At 42.8% G+C, this 25,601-nt stretch overlaps 1 protein-coding gene across 1 annotated transcript in view; it reads left to right on the top strand.

Moving 5' to 3' along the window:
* Positions 1-25,601, top strand: part of Gcnt2 (glucosaminyl (N-acetyl) transferase 2 (I blood group)) — an 80,039-nt gene that overhangs the window by 1,484 nt on the left and 52,954 nt on the right. The gene's annotated exons all lie outside the window — the stretch shown is intronic.

Below are 25,601 nucleotides of genomic sequence, written 5' to 3'. Positions count from 1 at the left end.
CTTTATTTTATTTTGTTGCTGTTTTGGCTTTGTTTGTTAGTTGTCATTGTTTTGTCTGTTATGGAACTCAGGGTTTGAGTGCTGTCCTTGAGCTTTTTTGCTCAGGGCTAGTGCCCTACCACTTGGAGACAAAGTTCCACTTCTGGCTTTCTGGTGGTTAGTTGGAGATAAGTATAGACTTTCCTGCCCAGGCTGGCTTTGAACTCTGATCCTCGTATCTCAGTTTAGGATTACAGGTGTGAGCCACTGGCGCCCAGCTTGTTGCTGGGGTTGTTGTTGTTGTTGTTGTTTAAGAATCTAGGTCTTACTATGTTGCCCAGACTGGCTTTCAACTCCTAGACTTGTGCATTATCCTGCTGGGTAGCTGAGACTACAGGTATGTACCACTACACCCCGCTTCCTTTTGCTTTGTTTTTGTTTTTGCCACTCCTGGAACTTGAGGCCCCAGTGCCTGAGCACTGTCCCTGGCTTCTTTTTGCTCAAGGCTAGCACTCTACCACCTGAGCCACAGCGCCACTTCTGGCCTTTTCTACATATGTGGTGCTGAGGAATTGAATCCAGGGCTTCATGTATACAAGGCAAGCACCTTACCACTAGGCCATATCCCCAGCCCACTTCCTTTTGTTTTTATTACTAAATATGATATGGTCAACAGAGAAATCATTGCTTAAATGACAGTAAAAGAAAACTTTTTAGCATTTACAAATTGTTATAATTTCTAGTGTTAATATTGTAACAGAATATTTGTCGATATTACTTCTATTATTGTTTATTAATAATATTACTTATTCACAAGTCATAATTTTGTGTCAATGAAGTACAGTGTGACTGTTTTGGTATATTACACCTATCTTTGTAGGGTTGTGTGTGTTGTGTGTGTGGGTGTGGGTGTGTGTACCAATCCTGGGAAACCTATCTTTTTTTACATAGCGAGTCACTGGAAATATACTCACTTTGTTATTCTGAAATACATATTAACATTTAGTAAGTCAGTCTTGAGTATAATATAGTCTTCCTGCTGTGCAATAGATCTTGAAACTTAGTTCTGCAATCTGAAATTTTATGCTTTTGACTGACATCTCTCTTTTGCTTTCCTCCACCCACCCTTCTATGCTTTGATGCTATGAATCGCCTTTCTGTGCTGTGCTTCTTTTTCACATAGAAGTGAGATCTCAGGCACATGTCTAATGTCACCAGATGCTCTCCAGGTTCATTCATGAGGTCATAAAGAATAGGAATTCGCCCTTATACCGGTTGAGTGTCCTGTTTTGTCTGTATACCACACAGATGTTAATTGGAAACAAAACTTTACAGCTGGCTGCTCACTGTCTGGGAGGGACAATTCTATTAGCAGATGAGAAAACAAAGCATAGATAAGCAGAGAGAGGAGGGTGGGGACATTTTTGAGCTTTTGACAATTTTTTTTTTTTTTTGGCCTGTCCTGGGGCTTGAACTCAGGCCCTGAGCCTGGCTTCTTTTTGCTCAAGGCTAGCACTCTGCTGCTTGAGCCACAGCACCACTTCTGGCCATTTCTATATATGTGGTGCTGAGGAATCAAACCCAAGGCTTCATGTATACGAGGCAAGCACTCTTGCCACTAGGACATATTCCCAGCCCCATACTTTTGACAATTTTGATGACTTCCTGAGCACACAGTCCCACTCTAAATATATACCTGGCCTTGACAGGGCAGAGACTGAGAGAACACTGCCACTCAAAGGAAAAAAATTAAACTGAATTCTCCAGGAAGTACAATAGCATTTAACATCTGGGGCAAATACTGGAAATGAGTGGAATGACAAGAACATTCTAATAGTTTTGTACTTGCTGTACTCCTACAGCTAAATTTCTATTATTTAAAAGTGGGAGCAGAAAACGCCTTAAATTTTTTATTTATGGCTGGGGGCTGGTGGTTCTTGCCTGTGATCCTAGCTACTTAGGAAGCTGAGATATGAGAATTGGGCCCTAAAACCAGACCAGGCAAAAACGTTTGTGAGATCATTCATTCATTTCTAATTAACTAGTGAAAAGCTGGAACTAGAGATGTGTCTCAAGTAGAAAGGCACCAGCTTGAGGGGCTGGGAATATAGTCTAGTGGTATAGTGGTACAGTGCTTTCCTTGCATACATGAAGCCCTGGGTTCAATTCCTCAGCACCATATATACAGAAAAGGCCAGAAGTGGTGCTGTGGCTCAAGTGATAGAGTGCTGGCCTTGAGCAAAAAGAAGCCAGGGACAGACAGTTCTCAGGCCCTGAGATCAAGTCCCAGGATTTGCCAAAAAAAAAAAAAGGCAACAGCTTGAGTGAAAAAGCCCAGTGAGAGCATGAGGCCCTGAAGTAAAGCCCTAATACTAGGACTAAAAAACAAAAGCTGGGGGCTGGGGGCTCATGTGTATAATCTTAACTATCCAGGAGGCTGAGATCTAAGGATCACAATTGAAAGCCAGCCCAGGCAGGAAAGTTTGTTAGACTCTTATGTGGAATTAACTACCCCCAAAACAGAAGTGGAGCTGTGCTAAAGTGGAGTGCATAGTGATGAAGTTCTAACCTTGGGCAAAACAAGCAAAAATAGCCCAGAGACAGTGCCCAGGCCATGTTCAAGTCCCATGACAAAAAATAATAATAAATTAAAAATTCACAAGTTTTTTCCTGGAAATAGATTCAAAATTTTGAGCATGGTAAGCATTTGTAGACCAGGCCCTTCATTTTATAGAGACAGAATCTTCAAGAAGCATCATCTTGAAACACCATTTAGAAGCCAGGATTCTAAGCCTGGTCTTCTTTTAAAGCTTATTTTCAGTTAAGTATCAGATGTAACTAAACTGAGTAGTCTTTCCTTTGGTCCAAGTTCCGATTAGAATAATCTCAAGTTACTCCCAGCAAGAAGCAGCTCAGTCTGGCTAGTTCAACTCAAAAATGGAGGCTCAGCTTGGCACCTGTAATTCTAACTACTCAGGAGGCTGAGATCTGAGGATTGTGGTTCAAGGCTAGCCTATAGCCTAGGCAGGAAAGTCCATGAGACTCTTTATCTCCAATTAACCACTAAATGCCAAAAGTAGAGCTGGAGCTTCCAAAGTTACCTAAGGCCAGGCCCATGTCCCTCTGGGTGTTGGACTCAGACAGCAGTACCAGTACTTTCCAGGCAGTTCTCAGGTACAGACAAGCTTACGGACCATTACAGAGGCTTGTTTTACACATCAGTACACAAAGCTTCCTAGATTTAGAAATCTGTTTAAATATGATTCTGTCAGAGTAGGAAGAGGGAATGTTGTGGTTTGGGTTTTTTTTGTTGTTGTCTTTTCTTTAGCAAGACTCAAGAAAGTCTGGCAGGGGAAGTATACTCTATATCTCTTTAAATAAAGTGGCAATGCCCAGAATAGGGAAGGCAAAAGCCCTACTTCTCCCTTCTGTCACTGATAATGACATCGAAGTTGCTCAAGGTCTGCCACCACACTGTAAGTGGATACGCTGACAAAGCATGTTCCCAAGAGAGCAGCCAGGGAGGGCACAAAGGCAAACCCCATTTTATTTTTAGAAAGAACCAGGATAAACAGAAAATATATTAATTTTGGAAAATAAAAGTCTCTTTCCTTCTTCCATCCATCCTTTCTTTCTCTCTTTCTTTCCTTCTTTCTTTCTTTCTTTCTTTCTTCCTTCCTTCCTTTCTTTCTTTCTTCCTCTCTTCCTTTCCTTTCCTTCCTTCCTTCCTACCTTCCTTCCTTCCTTCCTCCCTTCCCTACCCCTCTCTTTCTTTGAGTCCTGTGGAGCCCTTATTTTCTGTCCAATCAGCTGCTTTGGCTATGAACTCTCAGGGTGGGAAGAGTGTCTGGGCCAACCTGAACACCACAGGGACTTTCCTTCCGCCTCAGTTGTTGCAAGACCAGGACTCAAACACTCAGTATCTCATGCTTTGCTCATTGGCTGATACTCTACCAACTGAGCCACTCCTATGCGGGCGCATAATGAAAACGTTTTCACCTAAAAAGGAAAACACTGGGGATAAGGACTACAATTTAGGAAGAAGGATTTGGGGGCACTGGTAGGAGAGTGCAGAACCATCATGTCAGGAGGTGGGAAGGGAACAGGGAGCTCCCATGGCGCTGAGCAAAGCTAGAGCTGCAGACACCTCCAAGCAGCTGCTTGGAAGGAAACTCCATGTGGTGTTCAGGTTGGCCCAGACACTCTTCCCACCCTGAGAGTTCATAGCAGAAGCAGATGATTGGACAGAAAATAAAGGCTCCACAGGACTCAAACATTGCAAGTGAATTTTGACATCTCTGGTTAGCCACGGTGTCAGCGAAGCAATAAAAAAGAAAAGTCTCGATTTGTGCATTTCCAAAATGTAAACAAGTTAGTCTTGGCAGTAGCTTCTGAGTGATGTGTGTAGTCCCTTGCTTGGTAGAGGACCCTACTAGTCCTACCAACTGTTGCCCAAGCTGGAGCCGGTCTTTGTGCAGGGCTGAGTAAGTGCACTGGAAATGTAGGTGATTGTCTTATTTAACTGTCACTCTACATATGTGGAAAGCTGCTTTATTTATGTGGCAAGGGTTCTCCTAGTGGCACATGAGGGTTGGGAAGGGGAGTAATTATGATTCTAGTTAATCACAGTGATTGGAAGCAAGCACATGCTCATGTGCGTGTGTGTGCGCGCATGCGCACGTGTGCACGCTAGTACTGGGGCATGAACTAAAGGCCTTGTGTTCTCACTTGTTTTTTCACTCAAGACTGGAGCTCTACCACTTGAGCCATATCTTCACTTCTAGTTTTTTCCAGTTAATTGTAGATGAGCATTTCTTGCCACACACAGGCTTGCTCTGAACTTCAATCCTGAGATCTCAACTTCCTGAGTAGTTGGGATTTCAGGTGTGAGTCACTAGCACCCACCCAGCTTAGAGGCTTATTGTGGAATGTTTAATATTATCACTGACTCTCAAAGATGTGATAAGGACAGAAGACAAAACAAAACCTAACAAAATAGGACAGCTGAAATGACTCACAATGAGCTTAGGGACACTGCCCAAAGAGTATATAATGTGGCCCACCACATACCGAATTTTAGAGTCTCTAGAAGCCACATTAATGAAATAAAAAGAACCAGGTATTGTCGCCTATAATCCCAGAGACTTGAGAAGAGGCAGGATAATGGAGAGTTCAAGTCTAGCCTAGACAAAGTGAGTGAGACCCCCCATCTCAAAAAAGAAAAGAAAAAAAGAAGGCTGAGGAGAGGGGACTGGGGATGTGGTGGAACTGCCCTTGCCTAGCAGACCCCCAAACTGGATTCCATGCACAGTACTGGGGGGGGGGAGTGAAATCAATCTAAATACATACATATATAATTATAATATATGTTTGTCAGTCGTGGGGGGTTGAACGCAAGGCCTGGGTTCTGTCTCTGAACTCTTTTGCTCAGGGTTAGTGCTCTACCACATGAGCCACAGCGCCACATCCAGCTTTTCCACAGCTAATTGGAGATAAGTGTCTCACAAATTTTCCTATCCTACCTGGCTTTGAACTGTGGTCCTCAGATCTCAGCCTTCTGAGTAGCTAGGATGACAGATTAAGCCACTGCTGCCAATCCCAGGTAGTTTAAAAAAACAAAAAGGAAGCATAGTTACTGTACCATATCTGTACCTATACTGTACCTTAAGAAGTGGCAGTTCCCCTGAGGCTTCTCCAAAGATAAGGTGGTCCACATGGCCATGTAATGGGTGAATGTGTCTATGAGGAGAAAAACAGCACAGGGAGGAAGCTCAAATGGTCCTTTAAAGGTACTGCCCAGTAAATTTTAGTAGTCCTGTCTTGCTTTCTTCCCCACTTCCTTCCTTTTAGCCTTTGTCTAGCTAATTCACTCCCTCCCACCTGTCTTCTCTAACCCAGTCCAACTTCACAAGAAAATGAGTCATGATCTTTCAGTTTAGCACCTGACTCAATTACAGATGGTTTCTAGTTAGGGGAAAGAACCACTCGTAGGCTTGAAGTTCAAGTTCATTGACCAGGTATTGATTCTAGGTTGGATGATTCTGCCTGTGATGAAGACATTTGGTGGGTTTGTTTTATTGACCATATGTTCCTCGGACTTGAGGATGTCAAATTAATGATTTCAGTTACTACAAAGGAGTATTTTGAATAAAACTCCACAGGAATTGATCTCAAATCTATATTAAAATATGAATGAGAGAGAAAACAGCCTTTGAGAGCAAGCTTTGTTAGACAGGAGAAAGAGTGGATGCTGTCTCCACTCTGAAAGTTTCTACCACCTTCCAACAGCTCCTTAAGCTCTGAACCCATTGATAAAGTCAGAGCCTCATGATGCAATTATCTCCTAGATCCCACCTCTAAACACTGCTGTGTTGGGGGATAAACCCCAATACATGAGCTTTCCCACAACATTTCAAATCCAAACTCAAACAGTGCTGGAAGCAGGGAGGGCACAAAGAACACTGGAGATGGTGAGCCTGGAGACTTTTCCTGCTTTTGTCCGGATCCATCCCAATGGATCCATGGCATGCTTTTGCCCTGCAGCCCTTGATATGGAAGGCTTTTTGCATCCGCATTTGGAGTGGAATCTGTGACTGGCCTGACTGGTCAGCATTACCTGAGACTGGCATATCCCTGTAGACCTCACTGTGTATGTAAGGCATGAGGCTGAGATGCCAGCAGCTGCAAGCAAGAAAAGCTCTCATCCAAGGTGGTCTTGTGAAGTCCCTCATGGCCCAGTGATGTGCCTGGGATCTTATATCCTGAAGAAATTTACATTGCTCCAATCAATCAAACTCAGAATTTCTGAGATCACTGTGTGTGTGTGGGGGGGGGGTATCTGTAGGGGAGAAAATTTGGGAGACACATTTTACAACCAGCTAGGCATAACCAAGAATTGTTTTATAGTTGCTCTAGATGAGAAGGGGTTTGTCTGTAAGTGAGCTCCTTGCTGTACCGTTGTCTTCTTTGCTGTGCTGGTCTCTGGGTTTGTTTGGGGGCATCTGTAGCTCATGCTCTATCCTTAGTTACTCTCTTTTCTCATTCTCCAGCTGTTAACGTGTTCTTTCCTGTTCCTTTTCCTGAAAGAGGGTAATACTTAGCTATGTCATCTTGAAGTCATACTCTAATAGGACACCCAGAAATTCAATTTCTGTGTTTTGTGACGGTATAGCAGGAGTACTTGCTAGAAGTTATTAAAAAGTGACTCAACACAACCTTCTAAAGATTTTTACATCACATTGAGGTTATTTGTTTTGTGCAGGATCTGGGGCTTGAATTTAGGGCCTTATGTTCTTCCTTAGCTTTTTCCATTCTAGGCTGGTGCTCTACCACTTGAGCCATAATTCCACTTCCATCATTTTTTTGGTTAATTGGAGATAAGTGTCTCATATAACTTTCCTGCCAGGCTGACCAAGATCCTCAGATCTCAGCCTCCTAAGTAGCTAGGATTACAGGTGTGAGCCACCATGGCCGGGCTGGAATACATTTTAGACTTCAGCAAACTATTGGGTATGGTGAGAGGAATGATTGCAGCTCTGTTTGCTCAGTGGAGTCAGAGAGTTGCTGGTTCCCATCGGAGGGATTTTTTTTTTTTTCTTGTAGCACTGAGGATTGAACTGGGGCCTTATACATGTGAGGCCATTGCTCTACCACTAAGCTTCACGTTTAGTTCTCAGTAGAAGATGTAGAAGCCTGGCTGTAGCACCAGTTGTTTGTTTATCTTTGGGCAAGATGCCTATATTCTCTGAGTCAAAGGGTTCTTCTCCATAGTGAGAGAAATGTACCCTGTTGTAAGATGGTTGGAAGGATTAGAGAATACACAAACTATATTATTTTTGGTCAAAAAAGATTAAGTATGAGAAGAAGGAGAGGGGTGAAAAAGATGTAGGTTAAGTAATTTCTCCATATATTTCAGCTAAGTTAGTAAGTGTAAGGAATTGGTGAGATAGGGAGAGAAAGCAGCCGTGCACTCACTGTCATGCCTATAGTTCTAGCTACTCAAAAGTTGAGATTCAAAGATCACCTTTTGAAGCCAGGCCAGCCAGGAAAATTCATGAGATTCTTGTCTCCAGTGAACTTTCAAAAAGTCAGAAGTGGAGCTGTGACTCAAGTGGTAGAATGTTGGCCTTGAGCACACATGCTCAGGGATAGCACCCAGGCCCTGAGTTCAAGTGCCAGGATTGGCACAAAAAGAAAGCTGGGGGGGGGGAGGGAATTAAAGAAGGTTATTCTGAGAAAAATAGATATATGCTTGTCAAAAATACCATGGCAGGGGCTGGGAATATGCCCTAATGGCAAGAGTGCTTGCCTCATATACATGAAGCCCTGGGTTCGGTTCCCCAGCACCACATATATAGAAGATGGCCCAAAGTGGCGCTATGGCTCAAGTAGCAGAGTGCTAGCCTTGAGAAAAAAGAAGCCAGGGACAGTGCTCAGGCCCTGAGTCCAGGCTCCAGGACTGGCAAACAAAAAAAAAAGGCAAAACCCTTTGGTACAATTAATACACGGGGGGGGGGGGGAGGGGAGAGAGAGAGAGAGAGAGAGAGAAACAAATGACAGGAAAGTAAAACAGGCCCTATTTGGGGGGAAGAGGGCACAATGAGGAGAGCTAATTGATGAATATGGTCTAAGTAATTCATCTGCATGTGTATGAAGATACAAAAATGAAACCTGTTAAAATTGTTTTAAGAAGAGGGGTTGTGTGGGGGCAAGGTAGAGTGATAAAGTGGGGCTGATTGCGATATATATGTATACTCCTGCAAAAATGTCGCAATGAGCTCCCTCCGCCACCCCCTGACAACTAACGTTTGCTAAGGGAAAAGAAATTGGGTGTGTGGTCACAGGTGTTATCTCATCAATGTATCTTTTCTTCACTGTGTCACAATGGAATTCAGGGGCCAGTTAAAAGCCTCTCCTGAAAGCTTCCGTCATTTTAGGTTGATCTGAAGATAAACGGTTTCTATGCCCTTGTAATGGTGCTCTCCCCTTGTTCTGGAATGTTCCCTTGTTCTTTGCCTTTGCTACTCATTCTAGTCAGCTGTCCTTGAGATCCAGCTAAAATGTCACATCTCAGCTCCTGTTCTGCCCACAGACCTACTCTCCAGCTCCTTCTCTTGTACCAAATGCCTCCTCCTTGGCCTCCTACCTACTGAGCAGCTCCTGGTCCACCCCACCCCCACCCGTGCTCAGCCCTGCTGCCCCCAAATACCAGCAGGGAGAAAGTAAGCGGAATGATTGGACTGAATGACACCACCATTAGGTTTAACCTCATCATCTAGTGGGGTTCCAGTACCTCGTGGAGCCAGGAGCAAAGGAAAGAGGGAAAAGATGACTCTGAAAAGCTGGGTGCCCATAATCCTAGGTATTCAGGAGGCTGAGATCTGAGGATGGAGGTTCAAAGCCAACCCCAGCAGACAAATCTGTGAGACTCTTATCTCCTATTAACTAATAAAAAGCTGGACATGGAGCTGAGTTTCAAATGGTAAAAAGGCAAGCAAAAGCACAAGGCCCCAAGTTAAAACCCCAGGAATGGCACAAAGGGGAAAAATGGATCGCCTTCTGTATTAGAGGCAGGCTCTGCATCTAAGGATTCAACCAACTTCAGAGTAAACATATTCTGAAAAATTGTGTGCCAGGTGCCAGTGGCTCATGCTTATAATCCTAGCTACTCCGGAGGCTAAGATCTGTAGATCACAGTTCAAAGCCAGCCTGGGCAGGAAAGTCTCTGAAACTCTTACCTCCAACTAACCTTCAGAAAACTGGGAATGGTAGAGTGCCAGATTTGAGAAAAAAAAAAAAAAAAAACCTCAGGGACAGGGCCCAGGCCCTGAATTCAAGCCTTATGACCAATGCCCCCCCTCCCAAAAAAAGAAAGAATTGTGCCTGTCATAAACACGTACAGAATTCTTTACTCATCAGTCATTCTCCTAAGTTTCAACACAGTATTTGCACTTAATTAGGTGTTATGAGTCATCTAGAAATGATTTAAAGTCTATGGAAAGACATGCAAATAGTATGGCATCCTAGAGAAGGGTTTTGAGCATCCAGAGTTTGTATCTGGGGACGGAGGGGAGTGTCTTGGAACAATTGCTCTTGAAGAGCAAGGGGCAACCTAACCTAGGCTTCTTTGTGTCAAACAATGGTTTCTACCAATAAAGAACTATTTCCTCCTGTTTTGCAGAATATTTATTTTGTGGTGGTTTTTTTGTTTTTTTCAATTCTGGTTTAAGCTTTGAAGCAGTCCACAGCACAGGACTCCTAACCCACTCATTCCCACCCCCACGACTTTTCCAAAGGGCGGACACCCTTTGCCACCTATGTGAAACCATTAGAAAACACTCTTGGCAGTGTGGCTGGGCTGTGGGGAATGTGAGTCACCAGGCTGCTAAGGGCAGTATCAATGATCCTCTTGATGCGTTTTTAGGATTCAAGTTGCTGTTGTTGTTGTTGTTTGGGTCTAGAAGAGTGAAACCAGGCATTAAAGGAATTTTCCCTAAGATGCTCTGGTTTTAAATATCCAGAAAATGTAGTCTATGTGGCTCCAACTTGAAGTCCCAGTGTGACTGCTGTTCCCCAGACAGAACTTTTGGCTATTATGCCAGATTTTCCCTGAGATCCTTCCTTGCTTAGAAAAATCCAAGTTATTATTGTTGTTGTTGTTGTTACTTTTATTATTATTGTTATTATTATTATTAATATTATTAGTGCTGGTCCTGGGTCTGAAACTCAGGGCTTAGACACTGTCCCTGAGCTTATGTGCTCACTGTATCACTTTACCATTCTACCACTTGAGATATAGCTCCATTTCTGGCTTAAAAAAAAAAAAAATGAACGCTCAATTGGAAATAAGAATCTCACCTTGGGCTTTCCTGTCAGGGCCGGCTTTGAAACATGATCCTCAGATCTCAGCCTCCTGAGTAGCTAGGATTGCAGGCACAAATCACGGTGCTTGGCCCAAGTTTTTGTTGTTATTGTTGTTGTTATTTGCTGGGATCGAACGCATGCACTTGCTTATACCAAGCACGAGAGCTCTGGTACTGAGCCAGCAAAGCCCAATGCAGTGTGTGTCCCAGGTACTTCTTATTTCCTCTTTACAATAGTTTTCTTCTTTTAGTAGGACTTGTGGTTTGGTGTTTGTTGTTACTGATAGAAAACAGAGCCTTGAAGGGCAGGAGCAGGAACAGTTTCTCCTTCAGCAAGGGCCCAGCATTAGGTTGACCGGAATTGCTCCTGTGAAGCTAATGAAAACAAACATGCCATTGCTTTCAGAGGGATCAGGGAGTTTTCCACCGTCTACGTCCCCCACATAGTTTACTATAGATTGAGATACATGGCAGCAAAGTGATAGAACTTGCACTCAACCTGTTCCATGCCCTGGCTCCTTATTTCCAGCACAGCAACCACAAAAAGAACCAAAATACGTATGGACAACCCTACAACTGGCTTCTGAGCCCATGGATAACATCATCATCACAACTTGTTAGCAGTGGGCTAATGGGTTTTTCCTGGAGTCCTACTTAATGTATATATGCCTTTTTTCCCCACTGCCATTTCCAGACCTTGAATTTAGGACCTTACACTTTTGCCTGGCTAGTATTCTACCACTTGAGTTACCCCTCTAGTCCAGCTTTTGGCTGGCTATTGGGAGATTCCTCAAGCCAACTACTCCTGAGTAGTATAGATTACAGGTGTGACCCAGCGGCACTGGCTTATGTGTATGGCTTTTACCTTTTGATTTCTTTCATTTCATAAGATCTGATCCTTGGCTGTAGTTTTCACTTTTGTGTTTGTTCACTGTGCTCTGCTGCCTAAATGTGTCAGAAACTTGGGAAGGGGGTTGTTTAAATGCACATTCAGGCATTCCTATTGATTTTCACTGATCCAAATGCCAATTTTTATGTCCACTGAGCTTGCCTCAAAATTTAGGGCAGCGTCTGACAGGCCTCCACAATGGACTGTTTATAACCTCAGATATTCACAAATGTGATTCTTCCTAGTTTTCTCCTTGTAAGGCACAAAGTCAACCAATTCCTATCATCACAGCAGTTCTAACTAACCTTCCTCTCGCCTTAAAAAATCGTAACAATTTTTTATGGAAGGAGGGTAAGCTAGTCGCTTTTGCAGAATTTTCCATTCAAAAACAGCCATGCAAAGCTGTTTTTAGCTGCTCTTGTGACTGTACCCAGCTCTGTTCCATTCTGTTCTGTGAGAATCTGGCATCTTCACACTTAGGAATCAGAGAGAAGCACGGAGTAGGATGAGGTATATGTTTTCTTTTGTCTTCAAAGCATTAAAAGGAGAAAAGTCTCGGGGGCTGGGAATATGGCCTAGTGGCAAGAGTGCTTGCCTCATACACATGAAGCCCTGGGTTCAATTCCCCAGCACCACATATATAGAAAGTAGCCAGAAGTGGCGCTGTGGCTCAAGTGGCAGAGTGCTAGCCTTGAGCAAAAAGAAGCCAGGGATAGTGCTCAGGCCCTGAGTCCAAGGCTCAGGACTGGTTAAAAACAAACAAACAAACAACAACAAAAAAAAAAAAAAAAAAAAGGAGAAAAGCCAGGCCCCTGTCATCCTAGCTATTCAGGGGGCTGAGATCTGAGGATCACGGTTCGAAGCCAGCCTGGCCAGGAAAGTTCCTGAGACTCTTATCTCCAATTACCCACCAAAAGAAAGCCAGAAGTGGAGAGTGGCTCACGTGGTAGAACACTAGCCTTGAGATAAAAAGCTGAAGGACAGTGCCCAGTCTCTGAATTCAAGCCCCAGGCCTGGCACGAGATAAACAAACAAGTGAACAAACAAAGTTAAAACAGAAGGAACAGACAGGGTTAGAAATGACACCAACTACCATGATAGGTCACAATTGACAAGTCTGAGGATAGAAATGTGAAGTTTTTCTAAAGGCTGAAAGGCTCAGCACAACCTAATCTGGAGTACCGCTATAAAGACTTTTCTATTCCAGAGTGTGCAGAGTATTTTTAGCTTATTCTCCAACTGCTTCCTAGAATAGGGGCCTCTCTCCTTGCTAGATTTATGCCACAGAGCTGAATCTCACAAGCCCATGTCTATTCGGGCTCAGGTGCTGGGGGACGGGGGACAGTTCAACCACATAGCAATCCCAGCAGCATAAGGCAAGCAAAAGCCAGGGTCCTTGGACTCCCTTGGCCAGAAGCTTTGCCCATTTTATTTTAAACAGGTGCCAGAAACATAGTTTGTTCGAAATATGTGTCATTATGTGAAAGTCATTGAAAATTTCTTCCTTGTTAGGCACCAGTGGCTGACACCTGCAATTCTAGCTACTCAGAAAGCTGAGATCTGAGAATCACAGTTCGAAGCCATCCTGGGCAAAAAAGTCCATTAGACTCTTATCTCTAATGAACCACCAAACAAAACAACAAAAAATCCAAAAGTAGATCTGTGGTTCAAATGGTAGAATGCTCAGCTTGAGTACAAAAACTTAGGGACAACTCCCAGGCCCTAAATTCAAACCCCAGAATCCACCCCTCAAAAAAAAAAATAAATAAAACTACAGCGAAAAACAAGAAAGAAAGAAAGAAAGAAAGAAAGAAAGAAAGAAAGAAAGAAAGAAAGAAAGAAAGAAAGAAAGAAAGAAAGAAGGAAGGAAGGAAGAAAGAAAGAAAGAAAGGTGGAGGGAAGGAGGGAGAGAGAGAGACAGAGAGAGAAAGAGAAAGAAAGGAAGGAAAGGAAAGTACTTCCTTAACAACCCAACCCATAGTTAAGCATTTTCAAATTACTTCTTGAGGTGTATTTCCTAACCACAAAAAATATACTCCAGGACCATAAAACAACTAGGAAGAGATCTTCATTACTATTTAATCTACAGACCCAGTTCCAGAACTTGCTCCTTGACAGGAGACCAATAATATTATTCCTAAGTAAGTCTAAGGTCTGAGCTCCATTTAGCCACCCCATCCATTTAGTCTGCTCCAATTTAGAACACTTTGCCTTTGATGATATTATCTTTTTTTTTTGGCCAGTCCTGGGGTTTGGACTCAGGGCCTGAGCACTGTCCCTGGCTTCTTTTTGCTCAAGGCTAGTACTCTGCCACTTGAGCCACAGTGCCACTTCTGGCCATTTTCTATATATGTGGTGCTGGGGAATGAAACCCAGGGCTTCATGTATACAAGGCAAGCACTCTTGCCACTAGGCCATATTCCCAGCCCGATATTATCATTTTTAAAACTACTGGTTTGAGGATTCCTCCTGACTAGATCTGATTTATCTTTTGCCCAAAGATTCCAAAGAAATATTTCTGTGCAGGCTTGCCGTGTTAATGTCCTGATAGTGATGAGGTGAGTCTTTTAGTACTTGCTTTAGGGAAGGCCTGCCTATTTTTTCCTCTGCAAAGTTAACTGAGAAGTATTAGATGTTTATTACTAAGCACTTAGTATTTTGTGGACTTCTTAAATATCATGCTTAATCAAAATGTTCTTTCTCTCGTTTATCTTCCACTGCTGGTGAGTGAGTGTGTGTGTGTGTGCTGGGGTTTGAAATCAGGCCCTTGCACTACTGTTCAGCTTTTCTACTCAAGATTGACTCTCTACCACTTGAGCCACAGCTCCAGTTGTGGCTTTAAGTATTGTGTATATGTATGCATATACATATGTATATAATTTTAGGGCTGGGAATGTAGTTTAGTGGTAGGATGCTTGCCTAGCATGCATAAAGCACTGAGTTCGATTCCTCAGTACCACATAATCAGAAAAGGCCAGGAGTGGCACCATGGCTCAAGAGGTAGAGCACTACTAGCTTTGAAGCTCAGGGACAATGCTCAGGCCCTGAGTTCAAGCCCCAAGACTGGCAATATATATAGTTTTTTATTAAGGTATTATACTGAGGGGTTATCAGATAATGAGTACATTACTTTTTTGGACAATGTCATCCCTTCTGTCATATAAATTTGGCATATATATTTGAAATTTTAATTGTTTATCAGTTATAGGTCTTGAACTCAGATCCTGGGCACTGTCACTGAGCTCCTTTGCTCAAGTCTACCATTTTGAGCCACATCTACATTTTCGGTTTTCTAGTGGTTAATTAGAGATAAAAAGTCTCAAGGATTTTCCTGCCTGGGCTAGCTTTGAATGGAGATTTTTCAGATCTCAGCCTCTCTCTCTATTTTTATCTCTAAAATGAAGATAACAATTGTGTCTACTGCTCAGTGTTGTTTATTGAATGATACTCTTCATGAAATATTAACCAAATATTTTGTGTATTAAAAGCTCTTCCTCCCTCCCCTCTTCTTCCTCTTTCCCTCTTCCTCCTTCTTCCTTTGTTTTTTTTTTTTTTTTTTTTTTTTTTTTTTAGTTTCTCCTTATTGTGTAGACCAGGTTGGTTTCCAACTCATGATCCTCCTACCTCTGCCTCCCATGTATCAAGATCACAGGTGTAAAACTACCATGCCCAACTTCATCAGTATCTATTCAATGTTATATTTTTTATTACTATACTACTATTACTATTGCTTTTACTGCTGCTGCTACTACTACTAGGTTGATCAGGGATAAACAGCAAATCAAGTTTGATTAGTCAAGAAAGGCATAGTAGATGTAGCCTAGCATGTGTGAGGTCCCAGGTTTGATCTCCAACATTGAAAGGAAAAATTTCAACAAGCACAGTTCAGTAAAGGAAGTATTTTTGAAGATGTGGGCAGACAGCCCCTAAAAGAAGGTTGCAAGACCTGGGACTAGTAATAGGGGAACTATTTATTACCACTGTGCCTAAGCTAGGAAGTAGTTGCCAAAGAATGTCAGTCTGTCTGGCTGTGTTTGACAAGTTGCCAGATGGAAGGAAGTGGCTGTAGTGACAAGTGGAATGAGTGCTTGCAACAGGAAGTCTGGAAGCCCTAGTGACCAAACAGAGAGCTTGTATCAGGGGCCATCACAATCCCCACTTTTCTGATGAGGAAACAGATTTGCCCTCCATTGGCAGGGCCAAGGACTCAGAGCCCATTGACACACTCCGTATAGGTCAGCCCTCTTATAGCAGGGAAGGGATGGGAATCTATGCAAGTGCCGTTGTTTAGTTGTAAAACAAGCAATAACTCTGATGGAATTCTTTAAAAGTATGTTGATATATTGATTGTCAATATATTTGTCTTTCTTTTCTTCTTTGTTGGGGCCTGGGTACTGTCCCTGAGGGTTTGTTTGTTTGGTTCCCAGTCCTGGAGCTTGGACTCAGGGCCTAAGTAAGCACTGTCCTTGGCTTCTTTTTGCTCTCTAGCACTCTACCTCTTAAGCCACAGGCCCACTTCTGGATTTTTCTGTTTATGTGGTGCTGAGGAATTGAACCCAGGGCTTCATGCATCCTAGGCAAGCACTCTACCACTAAGCCACATTCCCAACCCTTCCTCCTCCACAAAGCCACTTTTGTGTGTGTGTGTGTGTGTGTGTGTGTGTGTGTGTGTGTGTGTGACTTATTGAAAATAAGAATTGCACCAACTTTCCTGCCTGGTTGGCTTCAAACTGCAATTCTCAGATTTTAGCCTCCTGAGTAGCTAGGATTATAGGTGTAAGCCACCAGCACCTGGCAATATATTGTCAATATATTTTTCATCTGGGTGGTTTCAAATCTGTCTTTATAATAAAAGACTGAAAATGAATAGATTTAGCAGAAGTGACCAGGAGAGCAGATGTTCTGCTGGGTGCTGGTCGCTCACACCTGTAAACCTATCTACTAAGGAGGATGAGATCTGAGAATGGAAGGTTCAAAGTGAGCCCAGGCAGGAAAGTCCATGAGATTCTTTTCTCCAAGCAACCAATTAAAAACCAGAAGTGGAGCTGAGTAGCTCAACATGGTAGAGCGCTAGCCTTAAGCAAAAGTGCTCAGGGACAGTGCCTAGTCCCTGAGTTTAAGCCCCAGAACTGACCAAAACAAACAAACAAAAAATGGCACTGTGGCTCAAAGTTGTAGAGCACTACCTTAGATCACAAAAGTTCAAGGCAATTTCCAGACCCTGATTTCAAGCCCCAGGACTGGCCGGCACTAAAATAAGCTAGACTAGAAGTGTGACTCAAATGGTAAAGCACCAACCATAAGCTTTCTTCACACAATTGATCACACGTACATCTCACAAAGAGGGGCTACAACTGGTGAAATACACATGTCAATATGAGCCATAATGGATGTCTTTATTTCTTGGGATTTCTCCATGAAGCAGGTTTGGTCTTGATACCAAGACTTTCCTGAACCTCTCAGCATAGGCACAGGAATACACAGCAACCAAAAGCCAGAGCTGGGGCACAGCTGCTCATATTCAAGTCTCAGCCAGTCCTTCCTAGCTGTGTGAACTGGAAAAAGATCAATGACCTCATCAGGAAAATGAGATTTATTAATGCCAGCCATCAGCCTGAACACTCATACTTCCTGGTTCAGGTTTCCCATCCCTTCAGCTGTCAGCCCAGCCCTCCCCCACTCTTATATAATCTAATGTCCAATGTCTTAAAGGGCAACTGCTCAGCACTGTTCACAGTCAGAATGAACTTTGAATTAAGTTTGAACCTCCTATTTTCTCATGGCTACTTTTCTACTTGGCACTGCTCATTGGTTGGAGAGAGATAGTTATGTCATGGCTGAAGAGGGCTGGTATCCAAGGAACAGGGTGCAAACACCCTGAGCAGTCTATCTGCTTAAAAAAGCAGCTCTGAAAAGATGGCGTTTCTGGGATGTGGTATTGCAGATTACCAGCCCATAAGATATCTATAAATGTTAATTCTTCATAAAAATATCATGATAGTCATTCATCTTGCCAACTATCTTGGAAAAGCCATGATTCCTTCCTTCCTTCCTTCCTTCCTTCCTTCCTTCCTTCCTTCCTTCCTTCCTTCCTTCCTTCCTTTCCCCCATGTTTGACAAAGTTCTATATCAAATAGAAGGAGGCACTTAACCCTACATGTACATTTAATGCATCTTTCCACACCCACAATAAGCTATTTTGACACCCAGTCAAAACTCTGGTGTTTGACAGCATGGGTCACTTTTGCCTGCTTTTGTCCTTGTATAAATGGAAATATACAGTGCATACTGGTGTTTTTTTTTCCTGTCTAGATCTTTTAGCTTAACATTATGATCACCAGATTCACCTTTGTTTTTGTTCTGTGCAGTTATATTCCATCCGTCCATTCTATTACTGTTAGAGAAACACCATTACCTGGAGGTGTTTTGGGGTGTCATTCTATGGGAACCGGGGGGAAGGGGTGGGAGGGGCACAAGGCCAGGAATGCCCCTAAACTTCCTACAGTGTCCATCCAGGCCCTCAGTAGAGAGCATTTTCCAGCCTCAAATGCCAGTAGTATTAAGTGATCACTCAGTCCTGCAGCCTTGCTGTATGGTAACTTCAGTAGGCAGTTATAATTTGGGCAAATTGTGAATTGGCTGCCCTGAATATTGCAGTCCATGTCCTTTGATAATTATGTATCCATTCCTGTTGCACAAATACTTGAGAATGGGATTTCTGGATGATAAGAAGACATACATACTCAAGTTTATTAGATGTCAATTTTTCAAACTTGGACCAACTTACACTGCTCCAACATGAGTATTCTGAGTTCATGAGTATTTTGGTTGCTCCATGCCTCCATTAACTTGGTCTTTTCTGCCACATTTATTTATTTAGTGCTGGTACTGGGGCTTGAACTCGAAGTCTATGCACTGTCCTTTACCTTTTTCCACTCAAGGCTAGCACTCTACCACTTGAACCACAACTCCATTTTTGGTTTTTCAGTGGTAAATTGTTCAGACTCTCTTGAACTTTCCTATCTGGGATTGCATGCATAACCCCCACCCCCCGTGTATGCCTCCTCCTCCTCCTCCTCTACATCTTATTCTAAATTCTTTATTTATAACCCTTCTGTAATTCTGGATTATGGAAGACTAGATACTCAATAGAGCAGTGTTAGTAATTAATATATTTTATTCTGTGGTTTGTGGAAGATGGACTGTACATAGGTGTGGCTGCTCTGTACAGTAATTAGAGATGGTGTTAGGGGAGGGACTTGTCCCTAGGGTTTTATTTACCGTACTAACAGCACCAATGCATTATTACAAACTCATCTGCTCAGATTTTTTTTTTTGTCTTGGTGGTGCCAGAGCTTGAAATCAGGGCCTTATGCTTACTCTACTTGCTTGTATAGGTGGTGTTTGAGCCATGCTTCCAGACCAACTTTTTTGCTGCTTATTTTGGGGATGGATCCTGGAGAACTTTTCTGCCTGGGCTTCTAACTGGGATCTTCCAGATCTTCCAGCTAGGATTATGGACATAAGCCTCAGGTGCCCAGCTTTACATTCTTAGTACAGCTAGCCTATCATGTTATAGATGTGTAGGGATGTTGGTTGGAGTGTCATATAGGAATAAGGACACCAACTAGAAAGGAACCTGGCACTTGTGAGTGAGTACTGGACAGGCGTGCAGCCTTTTATCCTGATGCGATGAGCTCCGCCCCCTTACCAGGATTGGTCAGGCTCAGGGTTCACAGTCTTTTCCAATTGGCTAATACCCAATATTTAAACAAAAAGAGTGGGAAGTCCTGGTAGGCTTTTAACCAACAAAGAGTCCTGCTGTATGAGTCTGGGCAAAGTGTAGGCTTTACATATTGGTGGGCAAGTTTTAGAAAGGAAGGAGGGGCCTGGCAAAGCAAGAATCTGGAAAAAGAAACCGGGGCAGTGCAAGTAAAAATGGATTCTTACAAAGGAATGTAACAAGGGCTGAGAATATGGCCTAGTGGTAAAGTGCTCCCTCGTATATATACATGAAGCCCTGGGTTGATTCCTCAGCACCACATATATAGAAAAAAGCCTAAAGTGGCGCTGTGGCTCAAGAGGCAGAGTGCTAGCCTTGAGCAAAAAGAAGCCAGGGACTGTGCTCAGGCCCTGAGTCCACGCCCCAGGACTGGCAACAAAAACAAAAAACAAATAAACAAATGAATGTAACATATGAATCCATTAATTCAGCCAACCTGGAACCTAAGAAATTACCCTCTCCAATATACTACATCTATACTGTTATGTATGACCTTCTCTTGTTATTCCCTAAATAATATGCCATAACACTGTTTCTATAGCGTTTACATTGCATTTGGTATTTTAAGTCCCCTAGAGATGGTTTAAAGGCTGTACGTTGGTTCAATGCAAATATAAGGAACATGAATATCTGGGATTTTTTTGGTACCCTGGGACTGGGGGAGGGAGTGTTCTGGAACGAGTCCCTTGTGACACCAGTACTGGAGGCAACTATTCTACCTATTCATTTCCATAGCAAATTGTGCTCTAGGGATCCGATTACCTGTCATTTGAGTTCGTGTTTATTAATATTTCTATGCTGTACAGTATTGCTTATCCCAAAACATTCGTTTTTCTTACAGAAAATGCTTAGTGATAAGAAAGTAAATCAAGTGGAACTATCTAGGAAAAAATCAAAGAATTTTCCTCACACAGCATTGTTGGCTCACACCTGTGATCCTAGCTACTCTGGAGGCTGAGAGCTGAGGATCATGGTTCAAAGTCAACCTGGGAAAAAATGCCCCAGGGCTCTTATCTCCAATTAACCAGCAAAAAAAGAAAGAAAGAGACAAAAAAAAACTGGAAGTGGAGCTGAGCTCAACCGATACAGCACCAGCTTTACATTTTTGTTTAATTACCTTTGAGCAGGTGTACAACGGAGATGCCATATAACAAAGCAGTTTATGAATACAATGCATCTTGATCAGTGTCACTTCCTTCAACATCCTCACCACCACCACACTTTGGCCCACCCTTCCCTTACTTTTAATATTGTGGTACATACAATACATTCTTGATTAGAGCACCCGCTTTGAGCAAAAAAGCTAAGCAACAGTGCCCAGGTTCTGTATTCAAGCTCCAGTAATGGCTCTGGTCCGTTGATTCTCATATTTTGCTCTCAAGGCTCCAGAACTAAAATGCAAATCATTCAGCTCACTTGGAATCCACCAAATTTTTGGCCTAAAGAACCTGCAGCCTGTATTTTTTTTTTAACCTCTCCTTAGGAATGAGATGTTAAGCTTTAAATTTGCAAACCGTTGATTTAGACTCTCCTTATCCTCAATCTACAGACACACCCAATTTGGCTGAACATTTGTGGAAACAAATGTTTTGGTAACACTGTTAATGAGTCAGTTACCCTCCCAAGGCTCGACAATTAATTCCCAAACATAAATTCAGTAATTAAGTTCCACTTGCAATGTGAGCTGATGATCATGATACATTTTTGGTAAATTATGTTTCATTTTTTCAGTTTCCAGTTATCAGCAGCTTCCTGTATTTACTTGCTAAATGTGTGTTACAAGAAGATTGCCACCTAAGTGCCCGAGCTTCCACATTTGCCTGTGTGTGGCCCTTTGCAAGTATTTGCTTAGCATCATTCAGTGTCTAGGGAGTGTCTCCATGGTGCCTTTGCTACCTCAGAATCAGGTGCAGCTCACTGTGTGATGCCAGGGACTAGGTGACCCAAAGTCCTGGCCACTTGTGTCTTTAAAATTCTGCCTGTGGGAGCTGGAGGAATACCTCTTGCTATAGCCTAGCAAGGCTCTGAATTAAAACCTCAGTACTGCCAATAATAAATAAATAAATAAATAATCCATAAATACATAAATAAATAAACAAAATGCATTCTGTCTATGAAATATCTCCCTTCCCTGAGATGAAAATTTAAAATAATTCCGTGAGGGAAAACTATGGAATAGGTGATATTGACCAAGATACACTGTATTCATCAATTGTTGGATTGAAACTCCTTTGTATAATTACTTAAGGATAAAAATAATAATAAAAGAGATAATGTTCTGGGCTCTGAGATCAAGATAACAACTTTTGCTGCTAATTAGATAAAAGGTATAGAAAGCTAAATGATTGGCCCCAGGGGAAGGTTTTCCCTAGTGAACTTCATTGTTTCTGGAGAGTTGTTTTTAGTTATGGACCTGTTTTGGGAATGTCTTTTTTCTTCTCTTTAGCTTGGTGATGATCATGAAAAAGAAAAATAAAAGAAGATTATCAAGTAGCTGCTAGTGGCTCCTGCCTGTAATCCTAGCTACTCAGGGGGCAGAGATCTGAGGACTGAGGTTCAAAGTCAGCCTGGGTAGGAAAGTCTGTGAAGCTGGTATCTCCAATTAACCACTAAAAAGATGGAAGTGGAGCTGTGGCTCAAATGTTAGAGTGCTAACCTTGAACAGCAACAACAAAGCTCATGGATAGTGCTCCTGAATTCAAGGTCCCCAGTCCCTCCACAAGAAAATGGAAGAGGAGAAGAAGGAGGAGGAGGAGGAAACTAGACAAATGAAAACTTGAACTTCCAAATGAATTGCCATAACAACACCCTGTATGTTTTCTGCATAAGACTTAGCTCAAAGGAAAAAGCAAGTCCCTGTGTTTTATAATTAGGAATGCATCCCTGAGCCATTTGATCTGCATCAATAACAAAGCAAACTCCAGATCTGGACACACACCTGTAATCTTGTTTCAGGAGATTTTAGGTCCCATGCTTCAGTTTCATCAGGGAAATGTGGCCACTCATGCCACTAAGCCAAATAAAAACAGGAGTTTATTACATGACATGGGCAGCCCTTGGATAGAGGAAAGGGAACATTTAACCCATCTTCCACCCTCTTCACAATATAGACATGAGCTATAGGTTTAAACAGACAAAGCATCAAGGGAAAGGAGTAAAAATTATACATCATTAAACAGTCCCAGTCCCAGGTATGTTCGAGTGATCAGAGGTGGCCAGAGGTGGTACCTGACACTGTCTTGGGGTTGGTTAGATGAGGCCTGATTATTAAGAGTCATTAATGTATGGCAAATGGTCCAGTCTCCTGATCCATGCCTTCCTAGTTTCTAAGATGGCTTTAGAGTGACTATAGAAGAGAATGACTCAGGCTGGGAGTGTGGCTGAGTGATAGAATGCTTGCCTAGCATATATGAAGCTCAGTATCCTCAGTATTCCTCAGTATCACATAAACAGAAAAAGGCAGAAGTGGCACTGTGGCTCAAGTGGTAGAATGCTAACCTTGAGCAAAAGAAGCTCAGGGACAGTGCCCAGACCCTGAGTTCTAGCCCTAAACTGGGCAAGAAGGAGAAAGAGACAGAGAGATACTCAGGACAAAGGACCTAGGTATAAAATGGAAGAAAAGCTTAGCTTTTGATTTCTTTTAGTTAATTTAGGGGCCGGAGTAAGGAATTGGTGTATCTCAGAAAAAGCAACCATTAAGCTCCTATTATATTCCTGTACTCACAGGAAGATTTAAAGTTCCAAGACAGCCAGCCATGTAGCAGGGCACCGTCAAAAGAAGAGCCATCAGCACACCAAAACCTCCTCAAGGTTACTTCTACAAAGTAGCTGAACCAATTCTTTTTGCTGTTAGCTTCACTAATCGAATCTGGTGCTGATAACCTCAAACCCATATCCTTTCAAGTTCTGTCCAATGTAAGTTAAGGCTAATTATTAATTGGGAATGGAGAAGCAAATCCCAGAACAATCAACAGCATAATGAAGTGTGTGTTAGCACAGGTAACTGAGCAAGAGGAAAAAACACATGCTGAAGTGGGTCCAGAAATCTCTCCCACCCACTGTAATAGGGAGGTCAGATCTGGCCAGTGCCATCATTAACTGTGGAGGGACTTCAGGTTGACTCCAGCTCAGATAAGAGCAGAAGCCAACTCCATCTCCACTAAGCCCTTCCCTACCCTATTCCGGGAAGCTCCTCTTTATTTTGATAAGTTATGTAGATTGACCACTTGAGGCCTAGGAGCTTCAAGGGAACCTGTGCCCTCCTATGGGTAGGTATATCCACCTGCATCATGTGAGCCCAGCCAAATCCATTCGCCAATTCTAACTAGAATGATAGGTTGGTTCAAACAGATACTATGAGACAGACTGTAACTCTATTGGCCACCTGTGTGCAGCCTAACATGCTCTGTAAGTGTTGTATCCTCATTGGCCGCCTGCGTGTGTTAAGTTTGACTGTGATGTTTGCCTTATCTTATAACCAGGCTGGAAGGCCACACACAGGCGCGGTTCCAGCTCCCAAGTCTGGGCCCTGATCCTGCACACTTGGTCGGCAGCTCCAGCTCCCGAGTCTGGCCTGCGACCAAGGCCGGTCGGCTCACCTTTTGTTCACTTTTTACTTCCCCAATAAATCTGTCTTTTTGTCATCTTGTAGCTGGAGACTGTGTGGTGGACTCTTGGGGGAACCAGGAATCCCTTCCCTTGGGGGGGGACCCCGCTTCATTGTAGCGAACCCCCACTCTACTTCACCACGTGTAAGTGCCTGCAAGTTCTTCACTTAAGCTTTTGGGTGCGCCCCTGGCAACACAAGTACAAGCAACGTTTTTCCACAGGTCTTTTTTTTTTTTTTTTTTTTTTTTCCCCTCTCTCACTGCTCAGCTTAGCCTTGCAAGCCAGCAACTCTTCAATGCTGTCTGCCTCCAGCTCTGGGCCAGATGAACACAGTTTTGACCCCTTCATTTAAGACATCCAAGAGATGCTGTGTGCACCTATTAGAGGACATATCTTCCTCTTTGATTGTTTTATTCACTGAGATTAGAGCCTCCAGCATTTGAAATCAAGGATCTTCTTTTCATGTTGTGTTTGTGGTGGATGAGGGGAGTCACATTTGATAGCTCAGGCTGGCCTTGAACTTACAATCCTCCTTCCCCAACTTTGGGAGTACTGTGATAACAAGGGGGAGCATGCCCAGCTGGAGCTATGTTGTAGGGATCTTTATCACTGGAAGGGGAAAGTCTTGAATAAAAGTACACAATATAAAGGCTTCTGAGCCTAATCTTAGCTACTCAGGAGGTTGAGACATGACCTTCATAGTTCAAAGCCAGCCTGGGCAGGAAAGTCTGTGAGACTCTTACCTTCAACTAACCATCAAAAAGCCAGAAATAGAGTTGTGGCTCAAGTGGCAAAATGCTAACTTTCGGACATCATCCAGGCCCTGAGGTCAAGCCCCACAACCCACTTACAACACCCCCCCCCCCCACACCCCAACTTCTGGATATAATCAAAGAGAGTCTGTAAGATGTCCTGGGGGGAAGGGTAAACATGTCTAGCCTGATTCATTGGCTAGTTCTGAAATAATTACTTCTAAAATGAGGGGCACTGGGCGGTTGCTAGGCATGTAAACATCAACTCTGTCCTTGGCTAGAGTAAAAAGCAGGTAGGGAAGGCTGGGCCTTCTAGTCACAATAGCCACAAAGCTCACCACAGTCCACACTGGATAAGCAGATCAAAGTATCAGCTACCCAAAAGGAAGGGCAACACTTAACTGACATCCTCTCATAGGACAGATAAGCCCTTTTGTTAAAGATCTCCTGTAAGAATTTTTAAAATACCAGAACTTGAAAAAAGGAGAAAGTAGCCTGAGGATAAGGTTAAATTGCTGAATCAAACAAACAAAACAGCTATGTTTTTCAACACATACACAATGCCATGTGAATTATTGGACTGAATATAGAGTTAGTACAAAAGTTTCTATTTTGGCTTGCCTCTACTTAATATAGTAACATCATTAATGTCTGTCTCCTTAGCCTGTGTGAATCTGAGCCCCTGTTTATGCTCTTGCTGGAAATGGTTATATAAACAGATTTTGTTG

Source organism: Perognathus longimembris, chromosome 6 (assembly GCF_023159225.1).
Source record: "Perognathus longimembris pacificus isolate PPM17 chromosome 6, ASM2315922v1, whole genome shotgun sequence".
In the NCBI taxonomy this organism is placed as follows: Eukaryota; Metazoa; Chordata; class Mammalia; order Rodentia; family Heteromyidae; genus Perognathus; species Perognathus longimembris.
Note: the sequence above shows the minus strand (reverse complement) of the source record. Positions and strands in the feature narration are given on the sequence as shown.